Genomic DNA, 27,879 nt, shown 5'->3' on the forward strand with positions numbered 1-27,879 from the left:
GAAGTTAAATTTCCGCACCATCTGATGCATTTGTTCAAATTTACCGCGGTTTGCATTTGAATTTGACACTAATATCGGTGACATGTCATTCTCAGGTCGATAGTATGGCGTTCGAAGCAAATTCTGTGAACCGTATACTTGTAAACCCGCTGGAAGAGTTGTGCGAATCCTAAACAAACCTTCCACGATGTGAGCAATTCTTCTTTCCAGTAAAATGCGTACGCCGCACGCTCAAGCCTCATATTGTGTTTGTGGGCTGAATTAAAGATATTTGAAAATACATGTTTTAGGTATATTTCGTGACTTTTTATGGGCGTGCATAACACCAATGAGAAATACAACGAGTTGAAACGTAAAGCATTTTGGTAACCTCTGTGATTACAAGCAGTATCAACTAACTATGGCCCACATAGGATCTCTATTGGCTACAGAGTAATATTTATCATGTCGGCTGCATTGAAATTAGAAGCCATTATTCCAGGCTATAGAATTATGAAAATGGCCTATAACGTTTGAAACCGTTCAATGAAACAGACTGAGAATACGTTATCGATAGAGTAACAGCGTATAGAAGGAAATACAACAATACATGAACCAAATCTAGAAATGAAACCTGGAAGCAGCTCTGCATACTCAAAAAACATCCGTTATCAGGTGCATAATTATGACACCGGAATTTGGTTGGAATAATTACACGTCTGTTGTTTGAAACTGATAAACAATGTTTTATTCAAAATAATCTCAACTGCTTTTTATAAATGCCTCCCACCTCGACAGGCTATGAATTCCACGCCCAAAAACAGTTCTTCCCTTGAAGCGAACCAGTCAGCGAGCCATTTTCGTACATTTTCATACAAACTGAAGCGTTGTTCAGCGAGAGCGAGTCCCAGTGATGCAGGTAGATGATAATCGGACGGAGGCGAGTCTGGAGAATAAGCCGCATGGCCTACTATTTCCCAGCTGAACGCCACAACCGTTTCCATGACCCGTTTTGCTGCATGTGATGGGGGGTTATCATGGAGCAATATGGCTTTGTGTTGTCTTTTCCATATTTCCGTCGTTTATCACGTAATGCTTGACTTAAATCTACCATTTGCTCTTGGTAGCGAGCAGTGTTCACGGTTTCGCCAGGTTTTAGCAGCTCATAATAGATGACATCATTCTTATCCTACCAAACACAGAGCATTGTCTTATTTCCAAATCAAGTTGGTCTTGCAGTGGATGTGGATGTCGATGGTTTGTCTGGATTCATCGGTTATCTACAACGCTTAGGATTCTCAAAATATATTCATTTCACTTCAATTGTCAGTATTCGATGGAGTAAGGACTTTCTTTTGTATCTGGCGAGCTGCATTTCACAAGCCCATGTGGAACCCGCTTCCCACTTTCTGCATCTTCCCCATAGCTTTCAACGGAAGAATGGTTCAAATGGCTCTGAGCACTATGGGACTTAACATCTATGGTCATCAGTCCCCTAGAACTTAGAACTACTTAAACCTAACTAACCTAAGGACATCACACAACACCCAGCCATCACGAGGCAGAGAAAATCCCTGACCCCGCCGGGAATCGAACCCGGGAACCCGGGCGTGGGGAGCGAGAACGCTACCGCACGACCACGAGCTGCGGGCTCAACGGAAGAGAAACGGCTTTCTGCGTCACATTCAATTGTTCCGCGAGTTTCTTTTGAGTTTCAGTATCATCTTCATCCTGTAGGGACAGCAATTCGTTGTCTTCGAACTTTCTCGGTGGTTTTCCGGGCTCGTCGTTTCCCACGATAACATAACCAATTTTTGATTTTTTGAACCACTCGAAAAACAGTGTTTTCCCGAGAGCATGGTTCAAATGGTTCAAATGGCTCTGAGCACTATGGGACTTAACGTCTGCGGTCATCAGTCCCCTAGAACTTAGAACTACTTAAACCTAACTAACCTAAGGACATCACACACATCCATGCCCAAGGCAGGATTCGAACCTGCGACCGTAGCAGCCGCGCGGTTCCGGACTGCGCGCCTAGAACCGCTAGACCACCGCGGCCGGCCCCGAGACCATGTTAGCCGAAAGTTTTGACAAGCATTCGATGCGGTTCTGCAGCAGTTTTCTTCAAATCATAGCAGGAAACAAATGCTGTCCGCAAATCGTAGTTCGTAGGCACAAAACTCGACATCTTTACGGGTTTGAAACAGATACCGGTGTGTGGAACTTGGGTTACTGTGTGTTAACATTTAACGTCAGCTGTTACAGGAAGCAGATGCAGCTACAGACGCGGTCTCACGGGCCCTACACTGACGGCTAGCACCATCTATAGGGAAATTTCGGTTTCATACTTATACACCTGATATAACTGCACCTACGTCCACATACACACACCACCAGGCACTATGCGGAGGAGAGGGAATATGTATATATACGTATATCGCTGTTCTTGCACTAGATGCGCATTGGTTGTAGAAGAATCGTTCTTAAGGCAGTTGATGAATATCTACAAAACCATCAGTAATGAAGCTCAGACGACTGAATAAGGGAGACAACGCGAAATCAAGAAAATTCCCGCATATATCTAATTAGAGCATCTGTACAAAATAAAGAAATGAAACATGTGATTGAGAGTGAGAGAGGGTGATACTGTTTAATAATGGCAAATGACAGTAGAACGTGGAAGATTACGCTACAAGCGGCACAGAGGATTAGATGTTCACGTTGCGGTCGTAATTACGAGTTGCCAACTTAATTCAGGGTAATTTTCCTGTCACAACAATTAGCAAACAACAACCAAGAAGATGTTCGATTAACTAACGAATGTCTAAGGGCCATCTCGCTCCTGGTGCCTATAGCACTCAGTTAAACAGTCTCAATGTGGTGCCTAAATAGTAGGAATATGTGTTCTGAAGGGTGACAGTACCAGCAGCGGAAACAAATGTCGGCAGAGGAACGCGGGTTCTGCACCTACATCGACATCTATATGACTTCTCAGCAATTCACAACTGTGCTTCGCAGGGGGTTGGTGGTCGAACCGCCTTCAAGCTATTTCTCTACCGTTCCATTCTCGAATAGCTAGTTGGGAAAACGAGTACTTAGATCTCTCCTTGCGATATCTGGTTGCTCTTGTTTTGTGATGATGATCTTTTTTCTTTATGGACAAGGCGCCAACAAAATACTTTCACATTCTCAGGAGAAAGTTTCAGACTGATATTTCATAATAAGATCCTGCCGCAACAAGAAACACCTTTGCTTCAGTGATTGCCACCCCAATCCGCGTATGATATCCGTGACGCCTGTAACCTTCCCCTTCCTAATTGGCCTATTTGACTGCGATATAACTGACCGTGATCGCATATGTCTAACGAAATTTTACATAAGTAACACTATTGTTACCGAAGGAAAATAACACCGCTTAGTTGGAGGGAAGTGTACCACAGACCCTTCTGAAGGAAGAATCTATTCTAAACCTAATCTATATTCCGATGATAATTCTGAAGCAGGTGGAAAGTGGCACCACGTAATATTTACCACAAAAAATACTGATAATACAAAGAAAACACTTATTAACTTAAAAAGGGTTACTTAAACGGTGGCTAGCCAGCGAGAGCAATGAATCTTCAGGATCTTAAGAAAGGGAATGTCAAAGAAATTTAGACAAATAAACAGTAACGTGGCAACAGATGTTTGTCACGCTTTTCCACAGCAGAAAATTTAACAAGAAAGTAAGTGGATCAGAAAGCACTGAGCTTGCAGTTTTTTATTCTAAAATACTAAATGTAAAAAGTAAAATTATATGGAGTTACTTGTTAAATAAGTGTAAGTAAAACTTTGTTATGTATAAAAAATTTGTTTCAGTAACGTCAGCGTAAAGTAACGCAAAATTTAGAAACCCCACTCCGTCTTCAGGCCACGAGTGGCCCACCGGGACCATCCGGCCGCCGTGTCATCCTCAGAGGAGCATGCGGATAGGAGGGGCGTGGGGTCAGCACGCCGCTCTCCCGGCCGTTATGATGGCATTCTTGACCGAAGCCGCTACTATTCGGTCGAGTAGCTCCTCATTTGGCATCACGAGGTTGAGTGCACCCCGAAAAATGGCGACAGGATGGTCACCCATCCAATTGCCGGCCACGCCCAACAGCGCTTAACTTCGGTGATCTCACGGGAACCGGTGTATCCACTGCGGCAAGGCCGTTGCCAAAATATGGAAAAGGGCAGGCAATTTACTTCTGATTACTGAAAGACTAAATTGAATTCCCTTTAAGCAAATGAGCAACTGATTTTACTTCCAATATAACAACAATAAAATACATACCAAGTCGGCAGAAGTCACTTGCTAAGCGAAATATGGAACAAATGAAATTGTGCACTCTTAATTTGTGCTGTATGTTTGGTTGTTAGTTTTGCCAGTGATATTTTGCTTTACTTTACGTAAATTAAGTTAATACTCAAAACTGCAGATTACTTATGCCTCTGTTATGCAGTACAAGAATGAACAGTTACTGAGGCAGAAAATTTAGACTGAAACTGGTTATTAGCAAACACACAAAACTGTCACAAAAATGTTAATCAGTTTTCATAATTTTACGACTGGGTAGGAAAGAGACCCTGATTGGTAATTATGTCTCAGGACAATGACAATAAAGGTGCCTTACAAATGTCAACTATTGCGGGTTATTTTTCAGGTTAGTCTTACTTTGTGAAAGAAATGCCTTTTCGTAATGGCTGTATTAGTTTACAATTTTTCACTTGACAGTCTTACTTTATTGTAGCTGTGCGGATGACGAAGAATGTATCCAACGACAATGCTAAACTGTCGCTGTTGGTGCTGGTTGAGAACCACGAGCTGTCTCTAGAGCCACGGATAATTACGGGACAGGCAATACTTAGAACGCAGCTTCCTCCGCCTCTCCAGTCCCAATACTCAGGGGTTAACGACTTTGGTGCGCATATACTGGCGCAATCATAGCTGCACACCGCGTCTACGGGAGCGCACGGCAAACACTTCTGCACTTTCATGACTCAAGTTCTTCTGCTTTCTCTCTGCTCTCAAAGCGTCTGAGTTTCTCCATACGTAAGGATAATCAACAGTACAGCTACTGCCATTTAGTCGTTGCAATCGATACATTTAAGTAAAGTTCTGTTGGATATTACCCAGCGATTTACAATATTTTCATTATAATTACAATCTACATCTACATCCATACCTCGCAACTACCTGACGGTGTGTGGCGGAGGGTACTTTGAGTACCTCTATCGGTTCTCCCTTCTATTCCAGTCTCGTACTGTTCGTGGAAAGAACGATTGTCGGCATGCCTCTGTGTGGGTTCTAATCTCTCTGATTTTATCCTCATGGTCTCTTCGCGAGATATACGTAGGAGGGAGCAATATACTGCTTGACTCCTGGGTGAACGTATGTTCTCGAAACTTCAACAAAAGCCCGTACCGAGCTACTGAACGTTTCTCCTGCAGAGTCTTCCACTGGAGTTTATCTGTCATCTCCGTAACACTTTCGTGATTGCTAAATGATCCTGTAGCGAAGCGTGCTGCTCTCCGTTGGATCTTCTCTATCTTTTCTATCTACCCTATCTGATACGGATCCCACACTGGTGAGCAGTATTCAAGCAGTGGGCGAACAAGTGTACTGTAACCTGCTACCTTTGTTTTCGGATTGCATTGCCTTAAGATTCTTCCAAGTGAATCTCAGTCAGGCATCTGCTTTACCGACGATCAACTTTATATGATAATTCCATTTTAAATCACTCCTAATGCCTACTCACAGATAATTGATGGAATTAACTTCTTCCAGTTGCTGACCTGCTATTTTGTAGCTAAATGATAAGCGATCTTTCTTTTTATGTATTCGCAGCACATTACACTTGTCTACATTGAGATTAAATTGCCATTCTCTGCACCATGCGTCAATTCGCTGCAGATCCTCCTGCATTTCAGTACAATTTTCCATTGTTACAACCTCTCGATATACCGCAGCATCATCCCCATAAAGCCTCAGTGAACTTCCGGTGTTATGTATACTGTGAATAGAAACGGTCCTACGACACTCCTCTGCGGCACACCTGAAATCCCTCTTACTTCCGACGACTTCTCTCCATTGAGAATGACAGGATGCGTTCTGTTATCTAGGATCTCTTCAATCCAATCACAAAATTGGTCTGATGGCCCATATGCTCTTACTTTGTTCACGAAACGACTGTGGGGAACTGTATCGAACGTCTTGCGGAAGTCAAGAAACACGGCATCTACCTGGTAACCCGTGACTATGGCCCTCTGAGTCTCCTGGCCGAATAGCGCGAGCTGGCTTTCACACGATCGTCTTTTTCGAAACCCATAGTGATTCTTACAGAATAGATTTCTAGTCTCCAGAAAAGACATTATACTCGAACATAATACGTGTTCCAAAATTCTACAACTGATCGAAGTTAGAGATATAGGTCTATAGTTCTGCACATCTGTTCGACATCCCTTCTGGAAAACGGGGATGACCTGTGCCCTTTCCAATCCTTTGGAACGCTACGCTCTTCTAGATACCTAAACAAATGGTTCCATGCAATCAGAAATACGTATTAAGTATAGTTTCTGTAATAAAGCTTACAGATTCAGTCAGAAGTGCAGTACAAGCTATCAACGGATATTAAATGGCGAACATTTTTTGATGGTGCAGAAGATATTTTATCTGAATTTTAGGTGTTACACACTCTCTTGCCCATTTCGCGATAACACAAAAAAAGCTGCTCTTCTTTGGACTTTTTCGATTTCGTTCGTCAACCCAGTCTGATGCGGATCCAACACAGCACAGCAATACTGCAGAAGAGGGGGTACATGTATAATCAAAGCAATCAGTCCAGAAAGCGCATGTATATGGAGAATCGAGGCCCTACATCTACATCTACATCCACATCCATACTCCGCAAGCCATCTGACGGTGTGTGGCGGAGGGTACCTGGAATACCTCTATCGGTTCTCCCTTCTGTTCCAGTCTCGTATTGTTCGTGGAAAGAAGGATTGTCGGTATGCCTCTGTGTGGGCTCATGGTCTCTTCGCGAGATATACGTAGGAGGGAGCAATATACTGCTTGACTCTTTGGTGAAGGGAAGGTATGTTCTCGAAACTTCAACAAAAGCCCGTACGGAACTACTGAGCGTCTCTCCTGCAGAGTCTTCCACTGGAGTATTCCACTAGTATTGGCGAAGAATGATGCAGTGTTCCTTCTGACGAGAAAATACATTACGTACGTGTGCGGGTTGTGACACATGATGACGACATATGTAAGTTTGGGTCTGGTTATGGTTCGTTCGCGGACAGCGGAAGCGGTGAATGCGACCGCTCGCGTAGAACGGGAAATCCGGTTCCGTGTCCCAGTCCGGTACCAGTTGCCTGTGTCATCATTCCAATACACAGCCGATGGTGGTTCGTACTGGCAACTGCGAATACGTTACCTGTATTTCTTGGCAGACGTGGTCGCTGCAGTGGATTGCATTGCACTTCTTAATAATAACACAGACACTGCAATTTCATAAACACAATATTTGCATCTGGAGCACAAGAAATCCACGTTCTGTGATGGATGAGGAACGAGACCGCTCGAAAGTGAATGTGTGGTGTTGTTTGATCTGTGTAATTGTGGGACGAGTTATTTTTGTCAGCCCCGACAGCTGAATGATCAGCGTGACGGACTGCCGTCCTGAAGGGCCCGAGTTCGATTCCCGGCTAGGTCAAGGATTTCCTAAGCTCAGGGACTAGGCGTTGTGTTGTCCTCATCATCATTTCATCCCCAATCCGGGGCGAAGATCGACCAATGTGGTGTCGAGTATCATACGATCTGCACCAAGGCAACCGGATCTGCTCCGTTAGGGGCCTGCCTGCCACTGACGCAAAACGCTCATTTCCATTTTACCAGTTATTTCTCAGAAGAAACAGTTAACTGTAACAGTTACATTAATTTGCTGGAGCGGTTCTCGATGAAAAAAGGCTGACAATCATGACCCAGTCGTTTTGCTGCAATACAGTGCACCAAAACATTGGGTTCAGTCTGTTCGAGATGTTCTAATCCAGGTGTCTCCAGATCGCCAGGTTGGCAGGAGTCCCTGGGCTCAATATGGATACTGAAACAAGTCACAGTGTTGCATAAACAAAGGCGTTTGGACATCTACAAAACATTTGGATCACTATCGTTACAAACGTGATGGCTCCTTAGACAGAAGCAGCACTGGTGACGAAACACGGATCCACCATTTCCATCCAGCAGCGTATGGTGGAATACGAAATGGGAACATCTACAATCGCCCAGCAGGAAAAGTTCAACAGCCAACCATCCGTAGGAAAACTGATGCTTACCGCTTTTCGGGACGAACAAGGCCCAGTACTGGAACATTATCTGAAGTATGGCAAAACGATTGACAATGTACCTTACAGTGAGATGATTACTGTCGGGCTAAAGATGCAGCTCGATGCAAACGCCGCTGACTACTGTCGGAAGGTGCAATGTTCCAGAATGAGATTTTCACTCTGCAGCGGAGTGTGCACTGATATGAATCTTTATGGCAGATTAAAACTGCGTGTCGGACCGAGACTCGAACTCGGGACCTTTGCCTTTCGCGGGCAAGTGCTCTACCAACTGAGCTACCCAAACACGACTCACGGCCCATCTTCACAGCTTTATTTCTGCCAGTACCTCGTCTCCTGCCTTTCACACTTTACAGAAGCTCTCCTGCGAACTTGGGGGAGAGCTTCTGTAAAGTTCGGAAGGTAGGAGACGAGGTACTGGTAGAAGTAAAGCTGTGAGGACGGGACTTGAGTCGTGCTTGGGTAACTCAGATGGTAGAGCACTTGACCGCGAAAGGCAAAGGTCCCGAGTTCGAGTCTCGGTCCGACACACAGTTTTAATCTGCCAGAAAGTTTCAGGTGTAATGTTGTCGAATGACAATGCCCGTCCACGAACTGATGCTCACACTGCTGAAACGCTCCGGGAACTGAAGTCTGAAGTAATGGCTCTCCTCCGTATAGTGCCGATCTTGTTTCTTCCTACTAGCACTTGTTTGTCCCGTTCAAAGAGGCATTAAGGGGCTGTCGATTCATCTCGGGCAAATTTGTCAAGACGCGATGGATTGGTGACTCGCTGCGCAGTCGAGAAAGTTCTTTTCTGTTGCCACCAGGAAGCTTGTGCAGCGATGGATAAGTGCATTAAAAAGTAATGGGGCTATATTTGAATATTAACGTATGTGTGCTATTTGCATTGCAGTAAATGGTATAGGTACACAGAGGATAATTTTTGGCTTCCCTCATAGTTTGCATGCTATAACACATTAAAGTTTTCACCGTAACTTTTCAGACACCATGCAATTTTCTACGGACATGGAGCCTATTGAGTTAGGTGATGTTTGAAGTCTGCACAGTACTGGAAAGGGTAAGAAAATGTCTGCATTAATAAACCGACCCCGTGTAAACATTCCGACTTCCGCGCCGAAACTTGCGAACTAGGGAGTGTGTTATACAAGGAGCCGCGCTAATTGTGCGCTCCCCACAGATGGAGCGGAGCAACTTTTAGGCGAATTCGGCTAAGACCGGCGCTGCTAGAATGAAGTTATTGCGAAATGCAGCAGCAGGCAGTGAGCGGCCGGCAAGTTGTGGGTTTTGGCTGGGGGCGCTGCAGCCGCCCCCGCGTTCCTCGCAAGAGGCGCCGCCGCCGACGCCGCCTCCAGCGAGACCGCAACAATTCCGCGGCTTTAACAAGGCGCGCGCGTGCCCCGGGCGCCGGATGAGGCCATTCAAATTGGCGCCGGCGCTCAACTTGGCGCAGCAACATCCGCCGTCGGGCCCCGGGCGTCGCGCGGCGCAGACGCGGCCGCCGCCACCACCGCCCCCGCCGCCACCCCCGCTGCCAAGCTATTCAGTTATCACGTTCGACAAACTTAGTTCTGCCAACTTCCCGGCATGAATAATTTGCCACTCTTCCGTTCGTTACGACGCTTCGACTCATTGTGGTACTCGCCCTTTTAGGCCGTCGCAGAGTTCTGCTCGCGGGTCTGAGATCAAATGCGTTCGTCTCGTAAGAGGTGCCGTGCCGACCTCTGTTAACGACAGTGGAGTGCTTTACACCACGAACACCCTTACCGAACGCTGTAGCTTGTGGGATACACTGATTAAAATCTCGTCCTTATGCAGGCTTATTTAGGCCGGAGTGGCCGACAGGTTCTAGGCGCTACATTCTGGAACCGCACGATCGCTACGGTCGCAGGTTCAAATCCTGCCTCGGACATTGATGTGTGTGATGTCCTTAGGTTAGTTAGGTTTAAGTAGTTCTAAGTTCTAGGGGACTGATGACCTCAGAAGGTAAGTCCTATAGTGCTCAGAGCCATTTGAACCATTTGCAGGCTCATTTTTAGTGCAGAAGAAGCTACGAGGATTGCCCAGAAAGTAGTGCACCACGTTTTTTTTTTCTTTCAACAATTCTTTATTGAACATAAATAGAATTACACACACGAAAGAAAGGTGTTTTATCTACACACCCTATTTACCCACGTAATCTCCATCCGAGTAAGCGAGCACAAAATACGAGGTCGGATTGAGGGAGGACATAGAAGCAATTCAGACGCGGGCTGGTAGATTTGTTACTGGTAGGTTTGATCATCACGCGAGTATTACGGAAATGCTTCAGGAACTCGGGTGGGAGTCTCTAGAGGAAAGGAGGCGTTCATTTCGTGAATCGCTACTGAGGAAATTTAGAGAACCGGCATTTGAGGCTGACTGCAGTACAATTTTACTGCCGCTAACTTATATTTCGCGGAAAGACCACAGAGATTAGATAAGAGAGATTAGGGCTCGTACAGAGGCATATAGGCAGTCATTTTTCCTTCGTTCCGTTTGTGAGTGGAACAGGGAGAGAAGATGCTAGTTGTGGAACGAGATACCCTCCGCAACGAACCGTATGGTGGATTGCAGATTGTGTATGTAGATGTAGATCTAGATGTAGATGGGGCGAGCACGCTCCAACTGGATAGGCTGCCCGCACTAGTACTAGTGACCGAGCATAGAAGCCGTGACCGGATACGTAGCACGTAACTTCAAACACATTACGCGTGTCATTATCCGTGAGAGACTGCAGCCAGTCCGGGCTTCTCGTTTGTGGTGTCTCTCTCTCTCTCTCTGTAATAATGCAGCGCGAGGAAGCCAGTGCAGTAAGACGTAAGATTGAAACCAACGTTTACACGTTGAAGAAACGGAAATGTCTAAAAAGCCAAGTATGGAGGAGATTTCTTTTGACTGTAGACGAAAACAGTGCGTCTACTGGGCACGTATCGTGCCTAAACTGCTCCACATTATTGTGTTTCCAGTCGGGAAACACTCATTTGCGAGGGGTGCTTGAAAAGTCCATGCAAAAATAAAAACTAATTACGTGTTTGGGGTAAACCTTTTTTATTTTTCAGCATAGTATCCTTTTAGACTTATACACTTCGTCCAACGCTGTTATAATTTGTTGATCGCTTACGAATAACACTAATAGTCCGGGTCTACCAAATAGCTATTAGTTGCTGCAGTTACCTCATTGTTTGAATAAAATTTGTCCCGCCAGGCATTTCTTCAAATTGGGGAACTAACAGTAGTCCGAGGGAGCCAAGTCTGGAGATTGGGGGATGTGAAACGGGTTGGAATCCTGTTTCCATTAATTTTGTGTCCACAATTGCTGAGGTGTGTGCTGGTAAATTGTCGTGATGGAAAACGACTTTTTTGGGGTCCAATCGCCGGCGTTTTTCTTGTAGCTCAGTTTTCAAACGGTCCATTAACGATGAATAATATGCACCAGTAATAGTTTTACCCTTTTCCAGATAGTCGTTGAAGATTATCCCTTACGAATCCCAAAAGACAGTCACGAAAAACCTTCAGGCCGGAGGAATGGCCTTCTCCTTTTTTGGTAAAGATTCTCCCTTGGTAACCCATTGTTTAGATTGATCTCAGGAGTATAGTAATGTATCCATAGTTCATCCACAGTGACGAAACGACCTTGAAGTCCTGCGGATTCTTCCTGAAAAGCTACAAATGATCCTTGCAATACTCCACACGATTCCGATTTTGGTCAAGCGTGAGCAATCGCGGAACCCATCTTGCGGATAGCTTACTCATGTCCAAATGTTTATGCAAAATATTATATACCCGTTCATTCGAGATGCTCACAGCACTAACAATCTCACACACCTTAACTCTTCTGTCATCCATTATCATATCATGGATTTTATCAATGATTTCTGGAGTCGTAGACTCCACACGGCGTCCAGAACGTTCAACATCACTTCTGGCCATATGGCCACTCCAAAAATTTTGAAACCACTTACAAACTGATCTATTCCAATACTATAATAACATTTAACAAGCTTCTCTTTAGTCTGCTGAGGCATTTTGCCTTCGGTAAAGTAATGTTTAATCACCACATGAAATTCTTTATCATCCATTTTTTGACAGTCGCCCGACTTCCTTGATTCACACTAATGCCAAACACAAAGAAGTAGATCAATACGGCTGAAACTTCGTGTGCGTTCTCTCAAAAGATGCTACTAACTAAATATGACCTTGATACGAGCCGGTGGTGCCATCTCTGGGACTTGCAAGGACTTTTCAAACGGCCCTCGTTAAGAAACACAGTTGCAAGAAACCTCACAAAGATACAGCTCCTTCAGGGATACCGGCAGTAATAAAAAATAGTATTACAGCAAAGTGCGTTGCAATGCGTGCTAAAGATATGAGACCTTTTAATGCCGTGTCCGGTGAAGGTTTCAGAGAACTAGGCCAAGAGTTAATACGACTAGGTGCACATCATGGAGAAGTTAACGTGGCAGATGTCATGCCACATCCCTCTACTACAAGCAGACATGTCAAAGAACAAGCTGACGCAGTACGAAACAACATAATGCCTTCTGTTATTGCGGAAGTTATTAATAAACCATGTGCTGCGACAGTTGATATGTAGACTGATTCGCATAATCAGGTGCACTTTCTGACGCTTAAATTAACTCAGATTGGTCTCTGGTGAACAATATTTAATTTACAACAAAATTCTCGGACGGTAAGAAGACGGGAGTAAATATTATGAAAGAAATTGAAGAGAGGGTGGCTGGTTGGGACATTTCGCCGGACATGTTGCGCACTTTTGTTCTTGTCTTCGACCAGGGTGCCAATGTAATAAAGGATTTGGGAACTCGCGAAAGGATTCCTTATGCTGCGCATTGTATAAACACAGCACTTAGCTATACTTTCGATGAAGATAACTTCTAGTTAAATCATGACCCGAACATCGCATCAACAATAAATACTGCAAAATGTATTGTAAGGTACATTAAGAAAAGAGGCGTCTGCTCGTCTTTGAAATCATCGTCGAAACAAGTGGTCTGCACACACTGGAACAGCTTGTACACTATGCTGGAATCCTTACGCACTCAGTATAACGAAGTTGATGTTTTGCTGACGGAAAAGGACTTAGCTTACGGATTGCAAGCATATGATACTGAGATTTTATAAAAAATTGCGTATTTTCTGAGACCATTTAAAGAGGCCACAGATGAATTAGAAGGCGAAAAAGAACCGACAATCCAGTTAGTTCTTCTTTGGTTTCACAAACTGCCAGCAACTTGCAGTGTCAATGACACTGACTGTCAGGTGAGTAATTACTGAAGTTAAAAGCACTGTTTTATTACGATACGCGATAGATTTATAATTAACTAGCGTAATTGATGTGTACTAACAGATATGTATTTTTAACAGGAGGTACGAAGGACTAAAAATCGAGCCTTGACTTATGTTTGTGAGAAGATTGTGATCACTTCCAGAAAGAAAATGCTACGTTTCTTTGGGCGTCCTTCCGTGATCTTAATATGTTTGAAATAAATGAAAAGCAGGAAATTATTTGCAATGTGCGACAAATGTGTGCTACGTACGCAGGTACAACATGCAATAATTAACATAATCGTTTTTGCATTGTTAGTGGGCAGTGTAATTTAGAGAAACGGGAATGTTATAATACGTATAATATTTCATTAACGCAAAACATCTCGATTTTACGGGAACGTTTCGATGATTTCCACATCAGTTCTGTATTACTTATCGCTTTTGTTTAGCCGGCCGGTGTGGCCGTGCGGTTAAAGGCGCTTCAGTCTGGAACCGCGTGACCGCTCCGGTCGCAGGTTCGAATCCTGCCTCGGGCATGGATGTGTGTGATGTCCTTAGGTTAGTTAGGTTTAAGTAGTTCTAAGTTCTAGGGGACTGATGACCACAGATGTTAAGTCCCATAGTGCTCAGAGCCATTTTGAAGCGCTTTTGTTTATTATCATAGATTCTTCAAGTACGATGTCATCACCACCCAGAAAGAGAGATCGTTTCAAGGAATGGAGGAACAACGGATCATCCTCAGCAGATGAAGTAGATCTCTACATTTTAATGCTCCCCGGAGATGATGATGACATCTTAAAGCGGTGGAGCAGACATGAAACAGATCTGCCAGGCCTGGCTGCAGTTGCAAGACAACTGCACCTAGTGAAAGACGCTTTACTACCGCCGGCATGTTACTAACAAATCGCCGCAGCCAAATAAATCCGGAACGCGGTAGTGATCTACTGCTGATCAACAATACCTATGATTTTGCTTCTGTTGCAAACAAGTGAAGAGTACGACAAGTTACGTCTGTAAATGTTTAATGTTCTTTGTATGCTTTCTTTATGAAGACGGTTGTCTTCTAGATTACAGGGACAGTACTGATTTAATGTTTCCTCTTAGCGAAAGGAGAAACATATCTTCTGTTTGGAAATGAGACTCGTGTTCTATCCGTGATTGTATTGAAATATCGTTTTACTTTCCAAGTGCCTTATAAATTTAGGTGTGTCACGCACCCGTTCTTTGAAACGTTCCTTTTGTAATAAAACAGAGAGTGAGACAGAGATAAATACAGTGTGTCTGTGTGTGTGTGTGTGTGTGTGTGTGTGTGTGTGTGTGAGCGAGAGAGAGAGAGAGAGAGGGAGAGAGAGAGAGAGAGAGAGAGAGAGAGAGAGAGAGGCGTTGGATTTGTACGGTACAGTACAGTGCAGCGAGCCGGGGCGAAGCGAGGTGAGACGTCAGCGGTAACCGGTGATGCTCGGTTATCCGCGTGTCCGGAATCCGGACAACAGACATGGGGCGAATATGGGACCGAGCCGAGTCGTGTGGCGCCGGACACGAGCGGCTCGGTCCCCCTGTCAACAGGCGAGCCGTTTCCGGTCAACCATTGAGCGTTGCAGCACTCTAGTACCAACCTGGTCCTGGTGGTGGTGACAATGCTTCACTGTATGAATCACCTCCTCATCGTCCTCAAAATGTCTTCCACGAATGGCATCATTTAATGGCCCAAACAAGTGGAAGTCCGAGAGGGCTAGGTCAAGGATGTAGGGTGGATGGTGTAACCCTGTCCAACAATGTTTTGCGATGTGTTTCGCAGTCCTCAGATTTATGCTAGACCCTGGGTTATGGTGCTGCAGTAAAACATCTCCTGGCTTGCGGTGGCACCGAAGTCGCTGGAAGTGCGTCTTGATTTTTGGTAATGTGTTGACATATGCTTCTGAATTAATGGTACCGCCTTTCGGCATCACATGAATGAGAAAAACACCTTCACAGTCCCAGAACATGGTGAGCCTGTTGCGTTTAATTTTTTCTTCTGTGGAGCTCCACCGAGCCGCCTTCTGATGACCTCGCCTTCCGTGCCCAGCGACTAACAATACTTCTGTAGACAGCAGATGCTCCATAGACATCGCAAAAGCGTTTGAGAATATTCTCCACAGTTTCTTCCACTGCAGTCAGAAATTAGACAGTACGTTGTTTGTAACACCGATCACCTACAGATGCTACACCACTGGCCATTAAATTTGCTACACCACGAAGATGACGTGCTACAGACGCGAAATTTAACCAACAGGAAGAAGATGCTGTGATACGCAAATGATTAGCTTTTCACAGCATTCACACAAGGTTGGCACCGTTGGCGACACCTACAACGTGCTGACATGAGGAAAATATCCAACCGATTCCTCATTCACAAACGGCAGTTCACCGGCACTGACTGATGAAACGTTGTTGTGATGCCTCGTGTAAGGAGGAGAAAAGCGTACCGTCACGTTTCCGACTTTGATGAAGGTTTATTGTATCGCGACATTGCTGCTCGCGATGGTCGATATCCAATGACTACTAGCAGAATATGGAATCTGTGGGTTCAGGAGGGTAATACGGAACGCCGTGCCGGATCCCAACGGGCTCCTATAACTAGCATTAGAGACGACAGGCATCTTAGCCGCATGGCTGTAACGGATCGAGCAGCCACGTCTCGATTCCTGAGTCAACAGATGGGGACGTTTGCGAGACAACCATCTGCATGAACAGTTCGACGACGTTTGCAGCAGCATGGACTCTCTGCTCGGAGACCATGGCTGCGGTTACCCTTGACGCCGCATCACAGACAGGAGCGGCTGCGACGGTGTACTCAGTGACGAACCTGGGTGCACGAATGGCAAAACGTCATTTTTTCGGATGAATCCAGGTTCTGTTTACAGCATCATGATGGTCGCATCCGTGTTTCACGACATCGCGGCGAACGCACATTGGAAGCGTGTATTCGTCATCGCCATACTGGCGTATCACCCGGCGGAATGGTATGGGGTGCCACTGGTTACACGTCTCGGTCACCTCTGGTGCGCATCGACGGCACATTGAACGGTGGATGTTACATTTCAGATGTGTTACGACCCGTGGCTCTACCCTTCATTCGAGTCCTGCGAAACCTTACATTTCAGCAGGATAATGCACGACCGCATGTTGCAGGTCCTGTACGGGCCTTTCTGGATACAGAAAGTGTTCGACTGCTTCCCCGGCCAGCACATTCTCCAGATCTCTCAACAACTGAAAACGTCTGGTCAATGGTGAGCGAGCATCTGACTCGTCACAATACGCCAGTCACTACTCTTAATGAACTGTGGTATCGTGTTGAAGCTGGATGGGAAGTTGTACCAGTACACGCCATCCAAGCTCTATTTGACCCAATGCCCAGGCGTATCAAGGCCGTTATTACGGTCACAGATTGTTGTTCTCGGTACTAATTTCTCAATATCTATGCACCCAAATTGCGTGAAAATGTAATCACATGTCAGTTCTAGTATAATATATTTGTCCAATGATTACTGGTTTATCATCTGCATTTCTTCTTGGTGTAGCGATTTTAACGGCCAGTAGTGTATGTCCACTGTGATCGCAACTGTTAAATCAGAGATCTAAGCAACAGGGAGCTGCAACCCGTCGGGCACCCCTGCCCACGTGGAATACACACGGCTCTTGCAAGCCTTATCATCGCGTGCTCTCCATGTCGAAGCCTCGACCGGGCCACTGACGGTGATAACATCTCTGGCGGAGGCCGCCTCTCCGAGGGACCTAGACGCGTCCGCACGACACGTGACAAGGAAACTGTTTCACCAGTAATCCGCACCCGACAGCTGCACGTTGAGGCGACAAAAGTTATGGGATACTTCCTAATACAGTGTCTGAGCTCTTTTTGCCTGTCGTAGTCCAGCAGCTCTACGTGGCATGGACTCAACAAATAGTTGAAAGTCACCTGCAGAAATATTGAGCCATGCTGCCTCTATAGCCGTTTGCAATTGCGAAAGTGTTGCTGTGTAGGATTTTGTGCACCTGCTAACCTCTCGACTATATCCAGTATATGTTAAGTGGGTTTCATATGGGTCTATGTGGGTGACAACAATAATTCGCTCAAACTGTCCAGAATACTCTTCAAGCCAGTTGCGAACAGTTCGGACACAGTGACATAGCACATTGTCATCCATAAAAACGTAAAGTACATGAAGGGCTGCAAACTGTCGTCCAATAGCCAAACATAAACATACCCAATCAATGATCGGTTCAGTCGGATTAGATGACCCAGTCCATTCCATGCAAACACAGCCTACACCATTATGCAACCACCACCAGCACGCACAGTGCCTCGTTGAGAAGTTGGTTCCACGGCTTCATGGTATCTGCGCCGCACTCGAGTCTACCAACAGCTCTAACCAACTGAAATCGGGACTCGCCTGACCAGGCCATGGTTTTCGAGTCATCTAGCGTCCAACCGGTATACTCATGAGCCCAGGACAGACGCTGCAGGCGATGTCGTGCTGTTACCAAGGGCACAAGCGTCGGTCGTCTGCTGCCACGGACCATTAACGCCCAATTTCGACGCACTGTCCTAACTCATACGTTCGTTGTACGTGCAACATTGATTTCCACTGTTATTTCACACAGTGTTGCTTGCTATTAGCACTGACTGTTTTATGGAAACGCCGCTGCTCTCGATCGTTAAGTAGAGGCTATCAGCTGCTGCCATATCCGTGGTAATCGACAACGTCTGATGCTTGGTATTCTCGGCAGACTCTTGACTCTGTGAGTGTTGGAATATTGAATTCCCTAACAATTTTCCAAATGGAATGTCCCATGCATCTAGATCTAACTTCCATTCCGAGTTCAGAGTCTGTTAATTATCGTCGTGCGGCTATAATCACGTAGGAAAACTTTTCACACGAAGCACCTGAATACAAATGACATCTCTGTCAATGAACTGTCCTTTTACATCTCGTGTACGTGATACAACTGTCATCTGTAGGCCTCAATGTGCTTATCGCTATCCCTTGACTTTCTTCACCTTAGTATATAGTCGCATCCATGAAACCAATCTGCAAATCTGACTTGCCAACAAAAACCATTTTCGACAAGTTCTCCCAAATGCAACTCAGGAAGCTCTCGAAGCACATCGTAGGGACCGACTCCCCAGTTCTCAGCTTTCGTCATTGCTTTCTCTGTGGCCTTAGACTGAATGAAGGACAGACTTTTCTGGGCCTGTGCTGGAGCTAAACAGGACGATATTATTCAGCATAATATCCCTGCAAGAGCATTTTCCTATGAAGCTCCTAGCAGTGTTAATGCGTACTATATATAGTCAGGCGACTTTAGTCTCAGTACCTGTACCTAGTGAGACGCTGTATTTTATGGCTTTTGTTCTTACTGTCGAAGCTGACGTATTTCGTTATGAATGAGTGTATTAAAACTTGATCACTATTGTTTCTGTGTTCCCGTGAGAGATACTTGAATAATGGACTGTGATTTTTGTTTCGTTTTTTGTTATTTGAGTCTTGGCAGCACTGAGTAGTAGAGAGGGACTCCCTGACAAGAGTGCGAATCTCAGGAACACTGTAGTGCGTAAACTCACGTTGTACTCTGCAGTTGTATGAAGGACGTCGCTAAGGAATCCCGCCAAGTGGAGTCATGTGCTGTGATCAGCGTCCTAGTCCCTGGAAGGGGTAACACCTACTGAAAATTTTTCGTAAATCAAAATAATTGCCGGCGAAGGTATTAATCAACAAACCGAGTGTATTTAACAGATGTAGGGAATGTAATGGAGGCAGAAATAATGTTCATGACGACCAGAGGCGTGGAAGACCTTCCGGTTTAACTTATGAGTTTGTGCAAAAGGAAGGAAAAAAGATCAAGGAAACTGTTCGTGAAGACCGCTGATTGACAGAGCAGAAAATATCTGCGATGTTTCCACAACTATCCAGAACTCTCTTATACGAGAAAGTCGGAGAAACGCTGACATACCGGAAACTACGCAAGATGTGTTCGAAAACAGTTTACACAGCAGCACAGCAAAAATCCGATCAGCAGCACCCACTAGTTTCTTGAGCGACTGGAAATGAAACGTGAGAAATTTCTGAGCTCTATTGTGACTGAAAGTGAAACGTGGGAGGCTCATTACACGCCTGAGGCAAAAAGACAGTACTCACAGTGGTGTCACACCAATTCCCCGTTTGTTTTAAAAATTCAAACCCGCAGTTTCGGGAAAAAAATCATGGCCTCAGGTTTGGGACCGAAAAGGTGTCATTTGGTCCAATTTCTGCTTCACGAGGAAACAATCAATGGACAAGGAAATTGTGAGATCTTAAAGAACTCAAAAAAATACATTCAAAACAATGAATGCTAACAAGAGGAGTAGGCTTTTTTGCACTAAATTGTCTGGGACTTTGTGTCTTCACATTATCATCTTTTCAGTCTCCTGAAGGGATACATAGGTGAAATTAAATTTTCATCCTACTAAAAGGTGCAGAAATAGGTTATGAAGCGGTGGAAGTAGCTGGTGGGAGAGTTCTTCGAGAAGGGCATAAGGAAGCTTGTGCCGCGGGCGACGACATGCACTGAACTGGATGACAATTATGTGGAACAATAGTCAACAAGTGTATCAGCAATATCTTTTAATTTTTAGAAACACATGTTTTTCAAATATATATATGAAAAATTTAGTGGACTTACTTTCTAATCACACCTGGCACAAACGCTATATGACTATAGCGCAGTAATATTTTGTGAGCACTGATACGAAGATAGAATCACTGCTACAGCAGTTGTGAGAAGCCTTATAGCCCTTTATGACTCAAAAGCACCGGAATCGCAGTTGTGGATACTGGTGGCGGCTGCTGGCCTGTTTACGCAATGCCAGCCGAGTCGGGCCGAGTATCACAATATAGGCGACACAACAAACGAACAGCGCTACCGCAGGACTGACACACTTCTGAGCGACGGACTGATTGCTGCGTACGTGGTTAGAAGTGGTACATCGGCACAACAAATGAGCACCTAACCAGTATAAACAGTCATCATTGCTAACCAGTGGGGTCCCAGTCTGTCAGCACCTACTACAAGGTGCCACACGGTGGAGCGATATGGTTCTGAAAGCAGCTACCACCAGATTCGTTGTTAACCAGCGTCAGCCCGACTGCAGGCATTGAGTTGCCGTATTTGACGTGGTGTCTTCCCTCTGGTGACCCGCATTCCAGCTCTCTCCAACCACAGCAGACTTCTGCCCTGGAGGGCAGCCGTTCGACACCAGAGCAGTGCAGTCGCTTGCCCTCCTGCGCTGGTGCTAGTGTCCTGCTGCTGGGCGTCTTTACTCGTGAGGGTGAATTCCTTACCTAACAGCTGAAATCCCCGGCAAGATTTACAGTATGCCTTCGCACCAGTTAGCAGGCCTTGCAGCAAGCAGTCGTGCTGTGCATAACCGGTGCACGTGCAGCTGCGCCGGCGTCAGCATTCCACCGCTCGTTCACCTCACAACTGACCTCTAGCCGACTGCTGACCTCAGCGGTCCTCCGCATGCTGTCCTCACGACTCACACAGGTGGGTGGGGTTCCATGCGAGGTGGAGGGAGGAGGGGGGGGGGGGGGGGTCCGCAGGTGCACAGCAGCGCTAGCAACCAACTTGAGCCTGAATAAAATGTTTCACTACTGGTGCTGTTTTCATGTCTTACCAACGGCCAACATCTTGACGAGTAACCACTGTCGCTACTGGATCCTCCCACTGAAGAGACCATTCACCTTGGGCCTCTAAACTACACTCCTGGAAATTGAAATAAGAACACCGTGAATTCATTGTCCCAGGAAGGGGAAACTTTATTGACACATTCCTGGAGTCAGATACATCACATGATCACACTGACAGAACCACAGGCACATAGACACAGGCAACAGAGCATGCACAATGTCGGCACTAGTACAGTGTATATCCACCTTTCGCAGCAATGCAGGCAGCTATTCTCCCATGGAGACGATCGTAGAGATGCTGGATGTAGTCCTGTGGAACGGCTTGCCATGCCATTTCCACCTGGCGCCTCAGTTGGACCAGCGTTCGTGCTGGACGTGCAGACCGCGTGAGACGACGCTTCATCCAGTCCCAAACATGCTCAATGGGGGACAGATCCGGAGATCTTGCTGGCCAGGGTAGTTGACTTACACCTTCTAGAGCACGTTGGGTGGCACGGAATACATGCGGACGTGCATTGTCCTGTTGGAACAGCAAGTTCCCTTGCCGGTCTAGGAATGGTAGAACGATGGGTTCGATGACGGTTTGGATGTACCGTGCACTATTCAGTGTCCCCTCGACGATCACCAGTGGTGTACGGCCAGTGTAGGAGATCGCTCCCCACACCATGATGCCGGGTGTTGGCCCTGTGTGCCTCGGTCGTATGCAGTCCTGATTGTGGCGCTCACCTGCACGGCGCCAAACACGCATACGACCATCATTGGCACCAAGGCAGAAGCGACTCTCATCGCTGAAGACGACACGTCTCCATTCGTCCCTCCATTCACGCCTGTCGCGACACCACTGGAGGCGGGCTGCACGATGTTGGGGCGTGAGCGGAAGACGGCCTAACGGTGTGCGGGACCGTAGCCCAGCTTCATGGAGACGGTTGCGAATGGTCCTCGTCGATACCCCAGGAGCAACAGTGTCCCTAATTTGCTGGAAAGTGGTGGTACGGTCCCCTACGGCACTGCGTAGGATCCTACGGTCTTGGCGTGCATCCGTGCGTCGCTGCGGTCCGGTCCCAGGTCGACGGGCACGTGCACCTTCCGCCGACCACTGGCGACAACATCGATGTACTGTGGAGACCTCACGCCCCACGTGTTGAGCAATTCGGCGGTACGTCCACCCGGCCTCCCGCATGCCCACTATACGCCCTCGCTCAAAGTCTGTCAACTGCACATACGGTTCACGTTCACGCTGTCTCGGCATGCTACCAGTGTTAAAGACTGCGATGGAGCTCCGTATGCCACGGCAAACTGGCTGACACTGACGGCGGTGGTGCACAAATGCTGCGCAGCTAGCGCCATTCGACGGCCAACACCGCGGTTCCTGGTGTGTCCGCTGTGCCGTGCGTGTGATCATTGCTCGTACAGCCCTCTCGCAGTGTCCGGAGCAAGTATGGTGGGTCTGACACACCGGTGTCAATGTGTTCTTTTTTCCATTTCCAGGAGTGTATTAAAGACTGCATACAATATGCTTCTCCGTCCTGTTCTGGAGTGTTGCTGTGCGTTGAGGGAACTTTACCGGATATGAATAACGGACGATATGAAAAAATTCAAAGAAGGGGAGTTTGTAATATATCGTCGCAAAGCACCGGTGAGAGTTTCGCCGATATGTTATGGGAGTTGGGGTCGCATTAAAACAGAGGCGTTTTTCTTTGTGACGAGAAAATTTCAATTTCCAACGTTCTCCTCCGAATGTGAAGTTGTTTTGTTGGCGCCGACCTACATAGTGACAAATGATAATCGTTATAAAGTAAGAAAAATCAGAGCTAGCACAGAAGGATTTAAGTGTTCATTTTTCCCTCAAGCAGTTCGGGAGTGGAAAAGTAGAAATATGGGCTGAAGGTTCTTCGATTATCCCTCTGCCATAGTAGTCTTGTATATCTAGATGGTGTGAATACTTGGTAGCTATAATATATGTCTAACTTTAGTGGAACTTTTCATGGGGATTTCGCAACACACGTTAACCACGAAAAAATAGTTCAAATGGCTCTGAGAACTATGGCACTTAACTTCTAAGGTCATCAGTCCCCTATAACTTAGAACTACTTAAACCTAACTAACCTAAGGACATCACACACATCCATGCCCGAGGCAGGATTCGAACCTGCGACCGTAGCGGTAGCGCGGTTCCAGACTGTAGCGCCTACAACCGCTCGGCCACTCCGTCCGGCGTTAACCACGAGACATGGACGTGGAGCATATCGCTACATCAGGACTCTTAGACGGATAAAACATTATGGTTAGCGGCCATGATAATTAAGTGCAGGAGGCGATCTGTAATTTTACATTATAGTCATGTCGCATATTTACCAAGATCACTATGTTAACACAATTACTGGATTACTAGTTTGGGCAGTATGTATAGCCGTCCTAATATCTATAAAACTTACCAGCTATAGTTACACCATTGTTATGTAATTGTGCAATGGTAGTTCTATCACTGTCGTGTAACTATCACTTCCTGGTTTTATGGATCTGAGGATGGCAATACACATCGCCGAAACTAGTAATCCTGTAGCTGTCTTAGCATATTGACCTTGGCAAATAAAATGATTTTCAACTGGCGACAACAATATATGCTAAAATGTTATTTTATCCAGGTTGGATCCTGTGAATCCTGCAGCCGCTAATGTCAGTTGGTGAATGACGCAATAAGCCACAAATAATTTCTAAATGTTTTATTTTAGTACCTTCAGAAACATGGAGCATGACTAAGAGAGAAAAGGAAAAACTACAAATATAGGAAAGAAGAGTAGTGAGGAAGATATGGGGACCAGTTTTAGATAACGGTGAATGGAGGAGGAGGGAAAACGAGGAAATCTACCTTCTGATGCGACATCCAACTACCCTACAGAAGATAAAGAGCAAAAGAATACAATGGGCTGGCCATGTAGCCCGTATTCCAGATGGAAGACAGGCGAAGACGGCACTAGCGGGGAAACCAAACACCCAGTTCGACGACCAAGGCAGCGCTGGATGGACCTACCAGCCCTGGGAATCGAAGACACCTGGAGGAACGGGGCACAAAACAGGAAGGAATGGAGGCAGTTTGTGGAAGCAGCGCGTGGTCTGCAGGGTCTGTGATCGCTGAATATCTATCAGTCGATCTGTATTTATTTTAGTGCCATAACTGGTTTCAGGGTACGATGCCCATCTTCAGATGGCTAATATTTTTCGTTATATAGATCTTTGGTCTTTTGTCTTCTGCTCCACACTGCATATCGCACAAGAATATTGGAGATTTTAGTGCCGCTGTATCACCTGTTTACTCAGATATTCCTGTGGAGTGTGGAGCAGACGTCATGTTGTTGACCAAAATATCTATGTAAAGAAAGATATTAGCCATTTCAAGACGGTCATGACAGCCCGAAACCAGTTATGGTACTTAGATAAAACCTTTAAAAAGTTTTTGTGGCTGGTTGCGTCATCAACCTTTTGATAAAGTAATATTTATCATGAGGGACATGGGAATGTCATGCCGATAAACCGTGAAGGCAGTTGCAATGTTTTCTGTAGAATGAGTACTGACGAGACCGACTGACGAAAACGACATGGAGAGCACCTTCGACAAGGAATGCGCTACGAAAGCGCCTTAGGGTTGTTAGACTGGGTCTAATGAACTGAAGGCTGTCACAAGCTGAAACGCGAGCGCGTTACAAGAAGAGTGTTGCCACGATACGTCGGGAACAGAATAGGTGCAGCTGAGTTCAAAACCACCAGTTGCTATACGTCGTTTACTGGTGATACCAAACCGCAAGCAACGCAGACTTCTGTGGTCGTAAAGCCAGTGTGATGTGGGTTATTCAGTGGCATTCTGTGGAGTTCAGCGGTGAATCTCACTTCGTGGGTACCAGATCGACTCCAGTGTGTCCTTAGTTGACCTCGTGAAAGAACACAGGGGAGTGAGATTTTCCATATTCGCCGGTGTGTGGCGAAAATGGGAAATCCTTATGCCAAAACATTCGTGATTGTGTCACCAAAAGGCACCATCAGCTAGGATAATGCAAGACATCACGCTCACTTCAGTTCAGACCAGAAAACATCTTGAGGAAATCGTATTACTCTTTTCTGTTACCCCTAAGAAGCCTACTTTCATAACAGTCCACAACCAGCACGCTTCATGCACTGAACCATGTGTTTAAGTGTGGCGAGAAATTTCTCAAGCCGGCAATCAGAGGCTGTTTCCTTCCAAGTCACAACGCGTGTAAAAGTATATTCGTACCCGCGCTGGTCACACATTATGCCCAAGTTGACAATGGACACAAGTTCGGAATGTAATGAATTTTAATCATTTAATACCAGTTATTTCGTCAGAGTCGCCGCACAAACTTTTCACTCACTGTAGTTTACCGGCAGTCTTCTCAGTCGGAACGTCGTGCAAGTTTCAAGCAACTTTCACTAAAGTAAGGAATCTTAGTTCAGAATGGTTGGCACAATGGTGATTATACATGTTATTTTTCTATGGTTCCGTACCTCAATCGTTAAAATAGAACCCTCACAATATCACTCTGTTGTTAGTGAGTCCGTTCATCTATGCTTCTAATTTAACCTCCTAATTCTATATAGTCAACAGATATTATGGCCACTTAAACCCACCTATTTCGATACAGGCAAACTCCCTCATTCGGTTCGAGTACATTCTAAAAGTATCCAAAAATGGCAAGAATCATTGTACTGGAATGTCCTGTAGCTGTATATACAGGGAGTAAAAAAGTTGACAAACTAGAATAACTCGAAAAATGAGCTTCACACAATAAAAGTCTAGAATCCAAAGTTGATTATTTCCGAGGAGGACATCTGCTGGTGCTAAAATTAGCCAGCCACCTCAGCCCCCTGGTGTTGGGGACGGAGGCAACTTTAAAATTTCAAATAGGAACCCCCATTTTTTATTGCACAGTCAGATTCTGCATAAAAAACTACGTACATTTTATCTTAAACATTTGTTCTGATTCTTGGTAGTTGGCGTTGTAATTCAAGTAAATATATGTTCTCAACGGATGGCCGACCAGCCCAAGCTCTTGTTGACTCTGGAGCATGATATTCAGTCATTTCGGAGAAGTACCGTCTCCAGTTGCAGAAAACCGTATTCATCGACAGCAAAACATCTCTGCTCAAGGAGGCTAATGGGAAATGCGTAAAGCCTACAGGAAGATGTGTATTCGTGTGCGTATAAGTGGCCATACACAGCCCTAGAATTCATAGTCTTACGAGATTGTAGTCATGACGTCATTCTCGGAGGGGACGTTTTGAAAGCTTCTCAGGCAATTATGGATTGTGGTCGCTAGAAGATTATGATAGACGAGATGAGATACTGTAGACAGGAAGATGCGCCTCTGGGTGTGTGGAGATTATGTGTACTGGATGAAATCATTCCTGCAGTCAGCATTAGAAAGGTAACTGTCATGTGTCATGCCTTGCATCAACCCATGGATCTTGTAGTGGAATGTAAGAGATGCATACGACTGAAGAATAGCTTGGTCATCCCAGCCTCTGTCATCTCGTTTAAGAACAGAGTCGGTGAGTTGTAGATAGTTAACTGTCGCCGAGAACCACAGATCCTTCCAAGACGCATGTGCGTAGCAAACGCTGAGCCGTTAATTGCAGAACAGCTGAGCGTCATAGAAACCTCCCATGCCGAGTCTGTGGGCGAAATTAGCGCTACCACTACGACACAAGATCTTCTAGCTCGACTCCGCACGCGGCAGGCTCAAGAAAACGATCACCGAAGGTCTGACGCGAGCCGTCATCCTGTTGTCTACCAACCTTGTAACCTCGTCTGGATCTTCACTCCTGTTCGGAAGGTTGGTCTCTCTGAGAAGCTCCTCAGGCGCTACTTTGGACCTTATAAGGTTGTAACACAGTTGCCTGATGTTACTTGTGAAGTTGAAGATTTCGACCCCGACACAAGACGACGAAAGATCAGAGATACGGTCCACGTCCTTCGAATGAAGCTCTATAAGGATCTTGCATCCCAGGGTAAATTAGAAGCTCCAGCGACAGGCAACAAGCTGAAAGGTGACGAAGAACGTAGTGGCAAGGGAAGTTCTAAAAAGGTCACCGCAAGGGTGAACATCAGTCATCGGGAGTCGGAGTATACAGGACCGATGGCTCGTTCCCGGACTAGGACGACGCAACACCGAGAACACGTTCTCTTAAGGGGGGAGCAATGTCGCAAAAGAAGCTGAGTAGTACAGTCGTCGTAGCGAAGTGGTAATGATACTAGACTGTTGCATGGAGAGTCATGAGTTCAAAACTCACCTGAAGTGTAAAACTTTAATTTCCATATTCGATTCGAGTACATTCTAGAAGTATCCACAGATGGAAGGAATCATTATACTGCAATGTTCTGAAGCTGTATGTATACCGTATGTATTCCGGCCGGAGGCAGCTCGCTCCGCGCTCTTGTATGTGCAAGTACTTAATAAACCTTCGTTACATATATAATTTAGTTCCTCAGAGGGCGACTAACACTCGC

At 45.7% G+C, this 27,879-nt stretch overlaps 1 protein-coding gene and 1 non-coding gene across 2 annotated transcripts in view; both read right to left on the reverse strand.

Moving 5' to 3' along the window:
- LOC126419064 (uncharacterized) overlaps window positions 1-27,879 on the reverse strand; it is a 188,563-nt gene that overhangs the window by 145,566 nt on the left and 15,118 nt on the right. The gene's annotated exons all lie outside the window — the stretch shown is intronic.
- Window positions 8,555-8,629, reverse strand: Trnas-cga (transfer RNA serine (anticodon CGA)). Its single transcript has one exon. It is a non-coding gene; the product is annotated as a tRNA-Ser (tRNA).

This window comes from Schistocerca serialis, chromosome 1 (genome assembly GCF_023864345.2).
Source record: "Schistocerca serialis cubense isolate TAMUIC-IGC-003099 chromosome 1, iqSchSeri2.2, whole genome shotgun sequence".
NCBI lineage: Eukaryota > Metazoa > Arthropoda > Insecta > Orthoptera > Acrididae > Schistocerca > Schistocerca serialis.